Source organism: Pantherophis guttatus, chromosome 7 (genome assembly GCF_059756535.1).
Source record: "Pantherophis guttatus breed Tessera chromosome 7, ASM5975653v1, whole genome shotgun sequence".
NCBI lineage: Eukaryota > Metazoa > Chordata > Lepidosauria > Squamata > Colubridae > Pantherophis > Pantherophis guttatus.
The window spans coordinates 61,747,409-61,760,380 of NC_142069.1; positions in this window are offsets into that span (position 1 = coordinate 61,747,409).

A 12,972-nucleotide genomic window follows, 5' to 3' on the forward strand; every position below is an offset into this window, starting at 1 on the left:
GTTGCCTCCGTATATATTGCAACAATTTAACAACGGGTGTCTTCATCTGCCGGCTCAGGGCAGCAGCCTCAGCTGCAGCCCAGACAAGCTGAGGAACTGCAGGGAGCCTCCCATGTGTTGCACCCCCCTCCCAGCCTTCTCCTGTGCCTCCGTGCTGCCAGGGTCTCCCGAAGCTGCCGCCATTGGACAGGGACGGGGGCAGCCCGGTAAACTGGGCACCCGAAAATGGCGTGGAGGCGCGGGCAAAGACTGGGAGGGGGGTGCAACACATGGGAGGCTCCCCATAGTTCCTTGGCTCATCTGGGCTGCAGCTGAGTCCACTGCCCTGAGCTGGCAGAGGCCACGCAGGGCATGGCTGGGAACGTGCTAACCTTGTCCTCCCCAAGTGCTGGACTCTGCCATTGCCATCGCCCCTGGGCTGCCTGGCTTGCCCCCTGGCTGGCTCCATGCTCATGTGGGCTAGCATGAGCATGGCTCTCCAGGAGCTCGGCAACAACAACGCCAAAAAGTTCTCCGGTCAGCTGGCGAGAAGGAAGCTGCTTCGTGCTTTCCCTCTGTTGCCCTTCCCAGCTGAAAAGCCGTGGCTGGCAGGCTGCGGAAACAGGGTCACCCTCTTGACTGAGGGCTTGGGCGCTTCCTCACTGAAACTGCCCCCGAGGTCCAGAGGGAAGCCTTTCTCCTGCACGCTCATCTCATGGATGGGACCTGGCTGGCCCAGCTCAGTGCGCCAGCAGGAGTGGGGTGCTCTGGCTGCAACCACAGGGAAGGCCTGTCAGAGGTGAAAAGGTGCACTTTTCGGCCAAGAAGGGCAATAGAGGGAAAGCTGAGACAACCACCGCCACCCCACCGCGTCCCAACCTGGCCGGAGTGTCAAAAAGTCCCAAAAATTTTAGCCACCATTTCGGTGGCTGTGGCTTGGTGGGAGATCATGTGACTGAGTTCATGAGTGACGTCAAGTTGGCCATGCCCAATCAGTCACATGCCCCCCCCCCCACCTAGCCACACCACAGAACTGGTAGTAAAAATTTTTAGAACCCACCACTGAACTATACACTATACTGTGTACAACATGGTATTTAAACTGAGTACCTATGAATAAAAAAGAGGAGTTGTAGCCTTAACAATATTTATCACATTTAAACTAGCCTGCTCCTTAAGGAACAGACTAGTTTAAACATGATAAATATTGTTAAGGCTACTGTTAGTTTCTTGTTTTTGGCTTAGCATAACATATGAATCTAGCCATTGTCATTTGTAAACCAAGGTTATAGCTTGCAAATTGTCTAATACTTTATAATCTGTTCAATAAATGGCTTAATATAATCTGTGAATCATCTGTCTGTCTGTCATCTATATCTTTAACTACCACTTGGCATATTATGCCTTAATTGTTGAACCATAGAAGCCCAGGTTCAAGTTCATTCTTAGCCATGGAGGCTTACTGGGCAACCTTTGGACAGGCACTCTCAGGTTAGGAGTCTATGTGGTGGGGTGAAGGAAAGACTATGGTAACATGCATGTGGTATGGTCACACAAGTGTTACAATTTATATTTGTGACACTATCTGCATGACATCAAGTTGGGGTCTTGCAATTGGCTATGTATACAGCTGACTGTTAGGAGAAAATTAGAAGAGGGACTCTTAAGTATACCACCTTAAATTCAGAGAGACAGTGGAGATAAATATTCTAAATAAATAAACCAATGTGGTTACTCAAGAGAAAACTCCCATTTATCTTAATAGGGAACAAGATGGCATCTGTGGGGAGGGACCCAAATTAGATTACCAATTAATTTGCTCATATAATCCCCACCTGACCAATCTCTATTCCATGTGGCAGATTATGTATATAATATATTAATATATACAGAAAGTGTATATATTAGGGGTGTTTAGGGTGTTCAGGCAGGGGGAGCACCTCTGGTTTAGGGGCATGTTGTGTCCTTTTAGGGCAGCTCGCCCATCTTTGGTCCCCACCTGTCACTCATCTCTCCCCTGTGGCTCCCAGTAGCTGTAGTGGTCACACCTCAGGCAACAACTTCAACAGGCTGGCCAAACCAGGTTGAGGGTAGCTGTTGGGTCATTGAACTTCAGCGAAATAGGGACTTGTCTATTCCAAGCATGTAAAGAAAGATTCCAGCTGATTGAGTGAATAAAACCTACCAGAATAGGACAATGGTCATGAAGGTGGTCTCTGCAAGTGACGTGGTATGCTAAGAGCACGGCAAGACATGAAAGATGCCCTAGTCGACCACTGTGCCCAGACCATCTCCAACTGTCTCAACTCTTGTCCTGCCATTGGAGCAAGATGAAATCTGGGAAGAGAGAGTAAGGCTGATTATGTGCACCTCTCCCTCACTTTAATCCAATTCACGTGCAAGTCTTGACATCCCCCAACTCCCTTAAAGTCCTGTGGCAATAGGCAAGTGATGAAGCAGCAGGTGTGGATACACTGGGAGCTGTAGCCACAGACCTGCACACAGGCAGCTCAGATCTAAAGGTCATATTCTTGCTGGCCAAAGCAACAGCTGGATTTGGTGTCTACCTGAGTTACCTCTTTAGAACTGCACTGCTCACCTCCATAGTAAGAGGAAGGGGCTAGAAAACATTGTTGCTTCACAGAACCCTGGCCAGCTAACCATGGCTGCAGGGGATCCCATTTCATGTGGTTGAACAACAAAACTTCAAATAAAATGTAAGGTGACACCCATGGAACCTATGCACCCTTTAAGACAACCCCTCAGCAGATCAACCAGAAAGAAGAACAGCCCAGGTCACCAGAGATCTCACAAGATTTAACATTGATATTGCGGCCCTGTGTGAAACTCATCTAGCCAACAAAGGTCAGCTCACAGAAACAGGAGGTGGTTATACATTCTTCTGGTGTGATGCAGCAGTGACGAATGACGTGAATCTGGAGTTGGCTTTGCGGTTAAGAATCATCTTGTCTGCAAACTTGCCAGTTTTCCCAAGGGTGTGAAAGACCGACTCATGACACTGCATCTCCCACTACTGAGAGGAAAACAAGCCACACTGATCAGTGCCTATGCACCCACAATGACAAATCCAAATGAAGTAAAGGACAGGCTTTATTAAGATCTCGATGCCCAACTCTCATCTGTGAAGCGCACTGACAGGTTGATTTTACTTGGAGATTTCAATGCAAGAGTAGGATCCAATCACTCTGCCTGGGATGGCATCATTAGAAAAAATGGAATTGGCAAATGTAACAGCAATGGCCTATTACTACTGAAGACTTGTGTGGCTCACAATCTGATTATCACCAATACCATCTTCTGCCTGCCCACTCGCAAAAAGACTCCTGGATGCACCCACACTCCAAGCACTGGCATCTTATTGATTATGTCATGGGGAGAAAAGACAGACAGGATGTAAGGATGACCAAGGCCATGCCAAGTGCTGACTGTTGGACTGACCACAAACTCATTGTCTTCAAATTAAGCTTTCACATCAAGCCAAAGAGACATCTGCAGGGAAACAAAGCTGTGATGAAATGGATCAATGTCAGCAAACCGAGGAACTCCAACATAGCAGCTTCACTAGCAGAAGATCTTGCCAACCAGCTCGCAGAGCTGCAATTAGAGGGAAATGCTGAGAAGGATTGGGAACACTTCTGGGATATTGTGCGCTCTTCTGCACTAAAGGTTCTTGGACCCTTACACAGGAAACAGCAGGACTGGTTTGATGAAAATTATGAAGAGATCAAGGCCCTACTTGCTGAAAAGCACCACCTTCACTGTGCTTATCAGAATGACTCGTCATCAACAGCTAAGAAAAATGCCTACAACACCCCCCACAGGATGGTACAGAACAAGCTTTGCAAGATACAGGACTCCTGGTTGAGTGCCAAAGCAGATGAAATTCAGAAGTTTGATGATAGAAATGATGCTAAACTGTTATACGAAGCCCTCAGATCCTTGTACAGCCCTCAGCCCTCAGGGAGCTCCCCTCTACTGGATTCAGAGGGTGCAACTCTCATTACTGAGAAGATTTTACAGTGTTGGGCTGAGCACTTCCAATCTGTACTGAACCACCCATCTTCTATTAACAATGAGGTGATCAACAGAATGCTCCAGGTGGATATCAACCATAGCCTGGACGCCCCACCATCAAAGACTGAAACCCTACAGGCCAACAGCCAGCTGTCCAGTGGCAAAGCCCCAGGATCTGATGTGATCCCAGCGGAAGTCTATAAGGATGGTGGTGCAGTGCTTGTTGACAAACTCACTCAGCTGTTCCAGTCCTTCTGGAATCAAGGATCCATTCCTCAGGAACTGAAAGAAGCGTCCATCATACACCTCTACAAGAGGAAAGGGAATTGTCAAGTCTGTGATAATCATAGAGGAATATCACTACTTTCCATCACAGGCAAGATTCTTGTACAAGTGTTGCTGAACCACCTGACTGACCACCTGGAACAGGGTTTATTACCTGAGACACAGTGCGGTTTCTGCAAAGAGCGTGGCACTGTGGACATGATCTTCACAGCCTGACAGCTCCAAGAAAAGTGTCAATAGCAGAATTGTGAATTGTACACCACCTTCATGGATTGCAAGGCTTTTGACACTGTCAGTCGTGAAGGTCTGTGGCACATCATGTCAAAGTTTGGGTGCCCTGATAGATTCATCCTGATGATATGTCAGTTTCACGATGGCATCTGGATGACAGAGAAGCTTCAGAGGCCTTTCCCATTACAAATGGCATCAAGCAAGGGTGCGTACTGGCACTGACCCTGTTCAGCATAATGTTTTCAGCCATGCGAGACTTCCGGTTGGCGAGCTACAGCGACATGGTGCTGAGTGAGTGACTGTCACCCCTCAACACCGTTTGTCACCGCGTTTTGGGGATCCCATCGGGGGCGCGGGTCCTGGAGAGCCCCGCGGACAATAGAGAGAGCCGGGTGAGCGAGAAAGTGAAGCGCACACACTTCTCGCTAAACCGGGCGGCTCTGTCAAGCCAACGCATGTGAAGTCAGCCCTTCAATGGCTGACCCGAAGCTGTGGTAGCTGACAACCAGACGGGAAGCAAGGAAGATCAGAGGCTGCAGTGTCGAGATTGAACTGTGTCCTCCCTGCCTACGTGAGAGTGAACATCAGGAAGGGGCCGGCGGAGTCGGGCGAGAAGGGCTTAAACAGAAAAGAGTGGCGACGGAGAGTGGAGAATAGACTGAAAGATCACGGAGCCCGACAAGCCGGCGTAGAGAACAAGGAAATTGAGGTCGCTGAATTACCTGCGCAAGAAGAGGATCGGTGGGTATAGGGAGTAAGGAAGCCAAAAGATTTCAGAAGAACTTTTTTTTTCTCTATTTGCTGGTTAAAGCAGAAAGATGAACTAAGCTGGAGATTGGACTCTATCTAATTGTGCCAGAGAACAGGAAGTGCAGCCATTGAAGAAGTCTGACAGAGCAAACTGAAAAGGACAGGCACGGAGACGATCTAGCTTCGAGGCTTACCATAGAGTTTTGACAGTGGCAAAGTAAACGTGAGAAGAAGACAGGACTGGATGAGACTGGCGGCTGAGTGAGAAAGAAAGAATATCACCCTTTACTTTTGGGAAAATATTGCTTGCCCCCAACTAAAAACTTGGAGATTTTCCCCTCTCTTTCCCTCTTTCTTCTGAAAAATCTTCTTTTTAATATTTTGATTCTCTGCATATTAACATTGTTATCAACAAGAAGCGTAGATCTCTATATTAATTAATTGCTTATATACAAGATATATTCTTATAGAGTTTATTAGATTTATATTTATTTATTCAACCATTTAATTGTATTTAATTATATCTATTTACATTTATATTTATCTGTACAAATAATATTTTCATATATTGATATATTGCTATATTAGAATTACAATTCCTACACATAGTAACTTATTGGTAATCAGAAGTATAGAAATTTGAATTAATACTTTTTTAAGCAGTAATTTAGACATAAGAATTGTAGTTATAGAACATAGATTTACCTAGGAGTTAACGGGTTATTGTGATTAGAATTACCAGGTCTTGAATTAACTACGAATAAGTAGAAATAAGCCCCTATTAATCAATTATTATTTAACACACCAATTAATTATTATTATAATTACATAACTATAAGTCATAAATCAACTCTTGTTATTCATTTAAGACACTGATTGGAAGTAATATAGATTGATGAATTGATATTGATTGTTAAGTTTATTTAAGATAGTGATTGGAAGTGATACATGTGACACAAGTGATAAATAGACATTGATTTTGGACATGGATTGAAAAAAAAAATCAAATCTCCCCCCCATACTTTGAAGAAGTATAAAAAAAGGTGACAGCCAGTGTATGAAAATTTGGAGAAATATCGAGAAAATAATTAGAGAACAAAAAATAATTCTGAAAGAAATGACGAGCATGTCATCAACGATCCTGAAAACAGGGAAGAAGACCCCCTCAAATCCCACCATATCCATGACCTCCCCGGCTACCCAAAAATCAACAGAAGGATTACAAAAAATGGACAAGGCCATAGCAACACCAACATTACTAACAGTACAGTCAACACTGACATTAATCCAAGAAACGATGATGGCCATGCAGGAAAAAATGTCCAATAACCACACTGAACTAAAAACAGATATCCACCAACTGGACCAGAAGATGAATGAGATTCAAGTCTCAATCTCGAACAACGAACAAAGGATCCAGAAGGCGGAGCAAAAAATAGAACAAAATGAGAAGAAACTGGACATGGTAGATCAGACGTTGACGATGCAAAATAAGGAATTAGAAGATTCATTAACACAATTAGAGATGGACAGAGCGTCATTCTACCTGCGCTTTCAAAATGTGGAAGAAGATAAAGACGAGGATTTGGGAGAGAAGATGGCGGAACTAATTGCAGAAGTACTCCAACAAGACAAACGCGAGATTATTAGATAACTGGACGACGTCTATAGAGTCCAAACAAACTATGCGAGGAGGAATAGGCTCCCCAGAGAAGTCCACATTAGATTCGCAAGAAAAAAAGTAAAAGACATCTTATACAGTATGGCGAGGGACGGACAAATAACATACAGAGGAAAAGAAGTGATAATACTAAAACAGATCCCGAGAAGAGTGAGGGAGGTGAGAAAAGGATACAGATTTTTGGCTGTGCAATTGAATAAAAGAAATGTATTATTCAGATGGCTCCTGCCAGAGGGGATGCTAATCACCTGGCAGGGGAGAAAAATAAAAATAGACAGCTTGAGCACAGCACAAGACTTTCTCGACCAGTTAAGAGGTGCAGAAGAAGAACAAAGTAGTAAGGAGGAAATAGAGGCGACAAATCTAGAAGAGGAAGAAACTGCGGAGGAGAAGAAGACCGAAGAAGAAGCCAAGGAGAAAAAAACAAGACCAGTAAGAGCCGTAAGACTAAATAAGAACTAAAACCGAGCAAGGAAAACAGGAATGAAGGATTTGAAATTAATCTCAGTAAATGTCAATGGTTTAAACGATAGTAAAAAAAGGAAATTAACACTTACAAAGCTAGCAAAACAAAATATGGATATAATTTGCTTACAGGAGGTCCATATAAAAAAGGATGAGGGCAAATGTTTGGAGTATAAAAAATATGGTAAACTATTTACCTCATTAGCAGAAAAAAGAAAGAGAGGGGTAGCAATTTATGTTAAAAAAGGAATTGAAGCAGAATTGAAATATAATGACACAAAGGGCAGAATACTTATGCTTGAAGTTACGATAGAAAACTCTAAAATGTTACTAGTGGGCATTTATGCCCCAAATAAAAAACAAGGAGAATTTTTTCAAAAGTTACGTGAACAATTAGGGAATATGGAACATAATGAAATTTGCATGATAGGTGATTTCAATGGAATTGTAGATCCAGATAATGACCATAAAAGCAATAAAATGAATAAAAATAAAAGAGTGACTTTACCAAAAACCTTTTTCGATTTGGTGGAGGAAATGAATTTAATCGACATATGGCGAACTTTGCACCCAAGCGAAAGACAATTTACATTCTATTCCAACTCGCAACAGTCATGGTCGAGATTAGATATGGCTTGGGTTACCAGGACGTTGGGGTTAGAAATAGAGATGGCAGAAATTAGCCCAAACATCTGGGCAGACCATAATCCCCTGGAAATAAAATGGAGAAATGTAAAGAGAAAGAAACAACAGAGATGGAGGTTCAACACAAAACTATTATGTGACAAAGAGTGCGTAGAAAAACTGAAAGGAGAAATAAATAGTATGGGACACAATGAAGGCTTATCTGAGGGGGGTAATAATATCCTACACCGCATATAAAAACAAACTAAAAAGAAAATCCAGGGAAGATCTTATCAAACAGCTAGATGAAGCAGAAAGGAAACTCCAGAAAATGCCTGGAGATACTGTAGCAAAAGAAAATTGGATGGTGTGGAGACATAAATTAAACATTCTAGATTGTCCTTGTGTCTAGTTGTTTTGGTGTGCAGTGTCCTATAGTGTCTTTTTGAGGGTAGAAGTTGAAACAATTTATGCCCAGGATGTGAGGAGTCTGTAAATATTTTCACAGCCCTCTTTTTGACCTGTGCAGTTTACAGATCCTCAATGGAAGGCAGGTTGGTAGCAATTGTTTTTTCTGCAGTTCTAATTATCTGTTGAAGTCTGTGTTTTTCTTGTTTGGTTGCAGAGCCAAACCAGACAGTTATGGAGGTGCAGATGACAGACTCAATAATTCCTCTGTAGAACTGAATCAGCAACTCTTTGGGCAGTTTGAGCTGCCTGAGTTTGCACAAAAAGAATATTCTTTGTTGAGTTTTTTTGATGATGTTTTTGATGTTAGGTGTCCATTTTAAGTCTTGAGATATGATAGAACCTAGAAACTTGAAGGACTCTACTGTTGATACTGTGTTGTCTAATATTGTAAGAGGTGGTAGTATAGGAGGGTTTCTTCTAAAATCCATCACCATTTCTATGGTTCTGAGATTCTATGGTTCTATGGTTCTTGAATCTTTAGTTCAAGATTGTTCTGGTTGCACCACAAGGCTAGTTGTTCAACCTCCCGTCTGTATGCAGATTCATCATTGTCTTGAATGAGACCAATCACTGTTGTATCATCTGCAAACTTCAGTATTTTAATAGAGGTATCTTTTAAGATGCAGTCATTGAAGTGGAGAGAGCACACAGCCCTGGAATTTTTATGATAGCCATGTGGGTTGTCTCACTTTAAAGGATAATGGTGGGAATGCATGTTTGTTCGGGTTTTCAGAGAAACTAGTAAAGAAAACATCTTCACACTTGTGTATTGGCTAGCAATCCTTACAGAAAGCAAGATCTGAATACCTGAAAGTGTATTCAATCGATTGAATTTAGCTTTTTCGCTAAAAACCTCAGCTAAATCCTTATATTCTATGGGTATGCCCTCAGTTGGTATGGCATGACCAGGCATGGCTGTTTCTTCATTCTCTGCCCCCTCCATTCCTTTATGTGGATTCTCAGCAAAAGTCACATTCATCTGAAATTTTATTATGCTTTGTTTCCAATTGATTTTTGGGATCCATTTTTTCAGCCAGGCAAGGCCCAGAACCAATGGCCATTCCCTGACAGGAGCCACTATAAATGTAAGCATTTCCTCATGGCTTCTGATCCTTATATGTAGAGGCTCGGTAGCAAAAGAAGCTGGCTCCCTTCCTGCTATTGACCCATCTATTTGGCAGAACGTGATGGGATTTTTCAATTTTCTTACATTAATCCCTAACTTCCCTACTAGGATTGGGCTGATCAAACAACGGGTGCACCCTGAATCCACTAGAGTGGAGATATTTATCTCCCTATCCTGGTTTGCGATAAATAGTCTTAAGGGGAGGATAAGCGGTTTAATTGGTTTGCTTACCAGTGGTTCATCATCTGGATTGCTTCCGAATGAGTGTGATTCCTCCTGTTCAGTTGCCAGGGTTTCCTCCCTAAAGTGGGTAGAGGATGGAATTTCTACGGTTTCCCTGCTCCTCAGGACAGTCTCCTTCCCGTGCTGACCCGGTTTTGCAGGGTTCTCCCCCAGTGGGTGGTTCCGGGTGGGTGTTTGCGAATGACACTCTGCAGCTTGGTGCCCCTCTTTTCCACACTTGAAACAGGCTGAAGACTTCGGAGAGAATGCGGTTTGTGGTTTGAGGGGCTCTTGCTTCCATTGGGGTGGGGATTTCTTCCATGCTCGCCCTGCTCGATACTGGTTTCTGGCCATATCAATCTCAGCTTCTTCGGTGGTGACATACCATTCATGTAGGTGATTCGGTGCACCTCGGGCCACGCAGGCATTGTATAGATCATCACTCAGCCCGTCCTTGAAACAGCTCACCAAAATATCTTCCGGCCAGTGCACATGACACGTGAGGTCCCGGAATTCTTCAGTATACTCTGCTACTGGCCGTCACCCTTGCTTCACCACCTTAATGCAGTAGATCCTTACACATCGCTTCTTTGCCCTAATAACAGTTTGCTGCAATAGTCATAAGTGTGAAAAACATTAATAAGTCACTTTTTTCAGTGCCATTGTCACTTTGAATGGTCACTAAATGAACTATTGTAAGTACCTGTACAAAAATACAAAAAGCTTCTTTGCTTGCAAAAAGCTGCCCTAAATACCAATCATTAGATTAGAAATACCTGCAAGCTGGAATTACAAATCAGGCAGGGTGCCAGAGCATCTTGAGGAATTAAAATAGTTAAAATGCAATGATAACTATCAGCATCCAAGTCTTGCTCATAAAGTGAAACCCTTTAGCAGAGAGGTCATTTAAACTCTCCAGAATGAAGCAAAGGAGCAAATACAGTAGCTGTTGTTTGTTAAACCAATTACCAGAACAAATAGACACAGGAACTAACCAGATTTCTGAAGCTGCTTCTTTTCAGGAACAGAGTTGAATAGGGAAAATTATCCCATCAATAAACACAGGATTAAACATCACCAAGCACAGAATTAAACTTCACCAAAAACCAGTTTTAGACCAAAACTCAGAAAGGGTGTGTAAACTCATGTTTGAATGTCAGTCTTTCTAGCTAGCCAAGAAGCCTTGCTGAATGTCATTCATCTTGGTTCCTTGTTATTAAAAGCTTCTTTCTGGCAGCTCTGCTTTGTTATTCAATTATTTATTCAAAATGCTGATCATTGCATCCCGGCTAGAAGAACTCCAACAGGGGAGTATTTCCTCCCAACAAAGCAGTGTAAAAAGCTTAAAACAACCCTTTCCCTTTAAGAAAGTCAAGCAAAGAAAAAAAAAACTCAGAGAAGCTCCGGAGGCGACAGTAAGTCTAGGCGTACTGCCAAGAATATAATAAGGGTTAATGGAGAGGCTGTTTCTGTAAGCAGGGCAATAAAGATTAAGCTAGAAACAACACCAGAATGTTGTAATTCCTTACAGGATTAAACCTGTAAAGTAAAAAAAAACAAAAGGAGATTTCTTCTAACAACCGGTTCTCCGAACTGCTTAGAAAGTTAACAACCGATTCTAGTGAACCAGTGCAAACCAGTAGAACCCCACCCCTGGGTCTAACAGCAGATCCATGATTGTTCTCAGGTGGCTGAGCACTAGTTTTTCAAAGGTCTTCATAACTATAGATGTTAGAGCAACTGGTCTGAAGTCATTCAGTTCTTTGATGGAGGGTTTCTTCAGCCCTGGGATGATAGTAAAGCATTTGAAACAGGAAGGAACATAGCATATCTTTAGTGATTTATTAAAGATGCAGGTGAAGATGTGGGGCAGTTGGTCAGCACAAGTTTTAAGCAAGAGGGAGTTATTTTGTCTGGACCTGGTGCTTTTCCTGGCTTTTGCCTGTGAAATAGGCTTTGCACCTCATTCTCTGTAATCACCAGAGGTGGTGGGCTCAATGGGAGGTCGTAGGAGGCTTAGCTGTTGTTGGTGAGTTTGAGATGGGGATTGTGGAGATGGGTGGTAGTAGTTTTCTCTCAAACCTGCAGTAAAACACATTCAGGTCATCTGCCAGTTGTTGATTTCCTTCAGCTTGGGAAGAAGGTTTGCTGTAACCGGTGATATTTTAAAGAGTTTTTCACATGTTTGCTGGTTCATTTGTTGTGAACTGATTCCTTAGCTTTTCAGAGTAGCTTCTTTTTGCTGCTGTGATCTCCCTTGTTAATATTATTATATTTTATATATTTATATATTGGGAAAATATTATTATGCGTATTGTCACATAATATAACTTACTACAATTACTAAGTATACGTAAATGTTGGAAGTTGGAAGTAGTACTATGTATACTTAAATAGTATTATTATTGTTATTATTCTGTATAAAGTAAATTAACCCAGACAATATACTGTTCTCTAAGCAATCTTGTATGTTAAAGAAGAAACTATAAATAAAATTTTTAAAAAAGAAAGTAATGAAATCTGATTTTCAGATTTAAAAATTAAAATCAACATAGTTGAAAAGAAGTCTTAAAAATGAGTATTAGTGCCCCTATCAATTATGCATTTAAAAGCAGACTTTGCATTTCTCAGATGGAGAATAATTCATTAGTTTCTAAATACCACAGTTCATACTTTATAAAATATGGTGATTTGATAATTTCTCAAACATGATCATTCTCATCCTAAACTGGTCAGGAATAATTTATGATTAGAATAATTTCCAAGAGTCAAATGCAACTGTTTCCCTAGAGGCTGATTTTAATTTTTTTTGAAAAAAAAACAAATAGAAGTTCATGAGAAGAATTCTTTACAACTTGAGACCAAAAACAGAATGACCTTATATTAACATTTGACCATACAAAAAATGTGTTGCCATCAACTGTAAAATTAAGTTGGGGGATTGCTTAGAAATATACAAAGATGTGATACATTCCCATATTTTGCACATTGAAGACCTGGAAATCTGAAGAATATTGTTCTTAGAGCACTGTCTAATACTAAAATAGAACTATTACAGAATCTTCCCATTCTTGTGACTACTTCTCTTATTACAAGCATATAC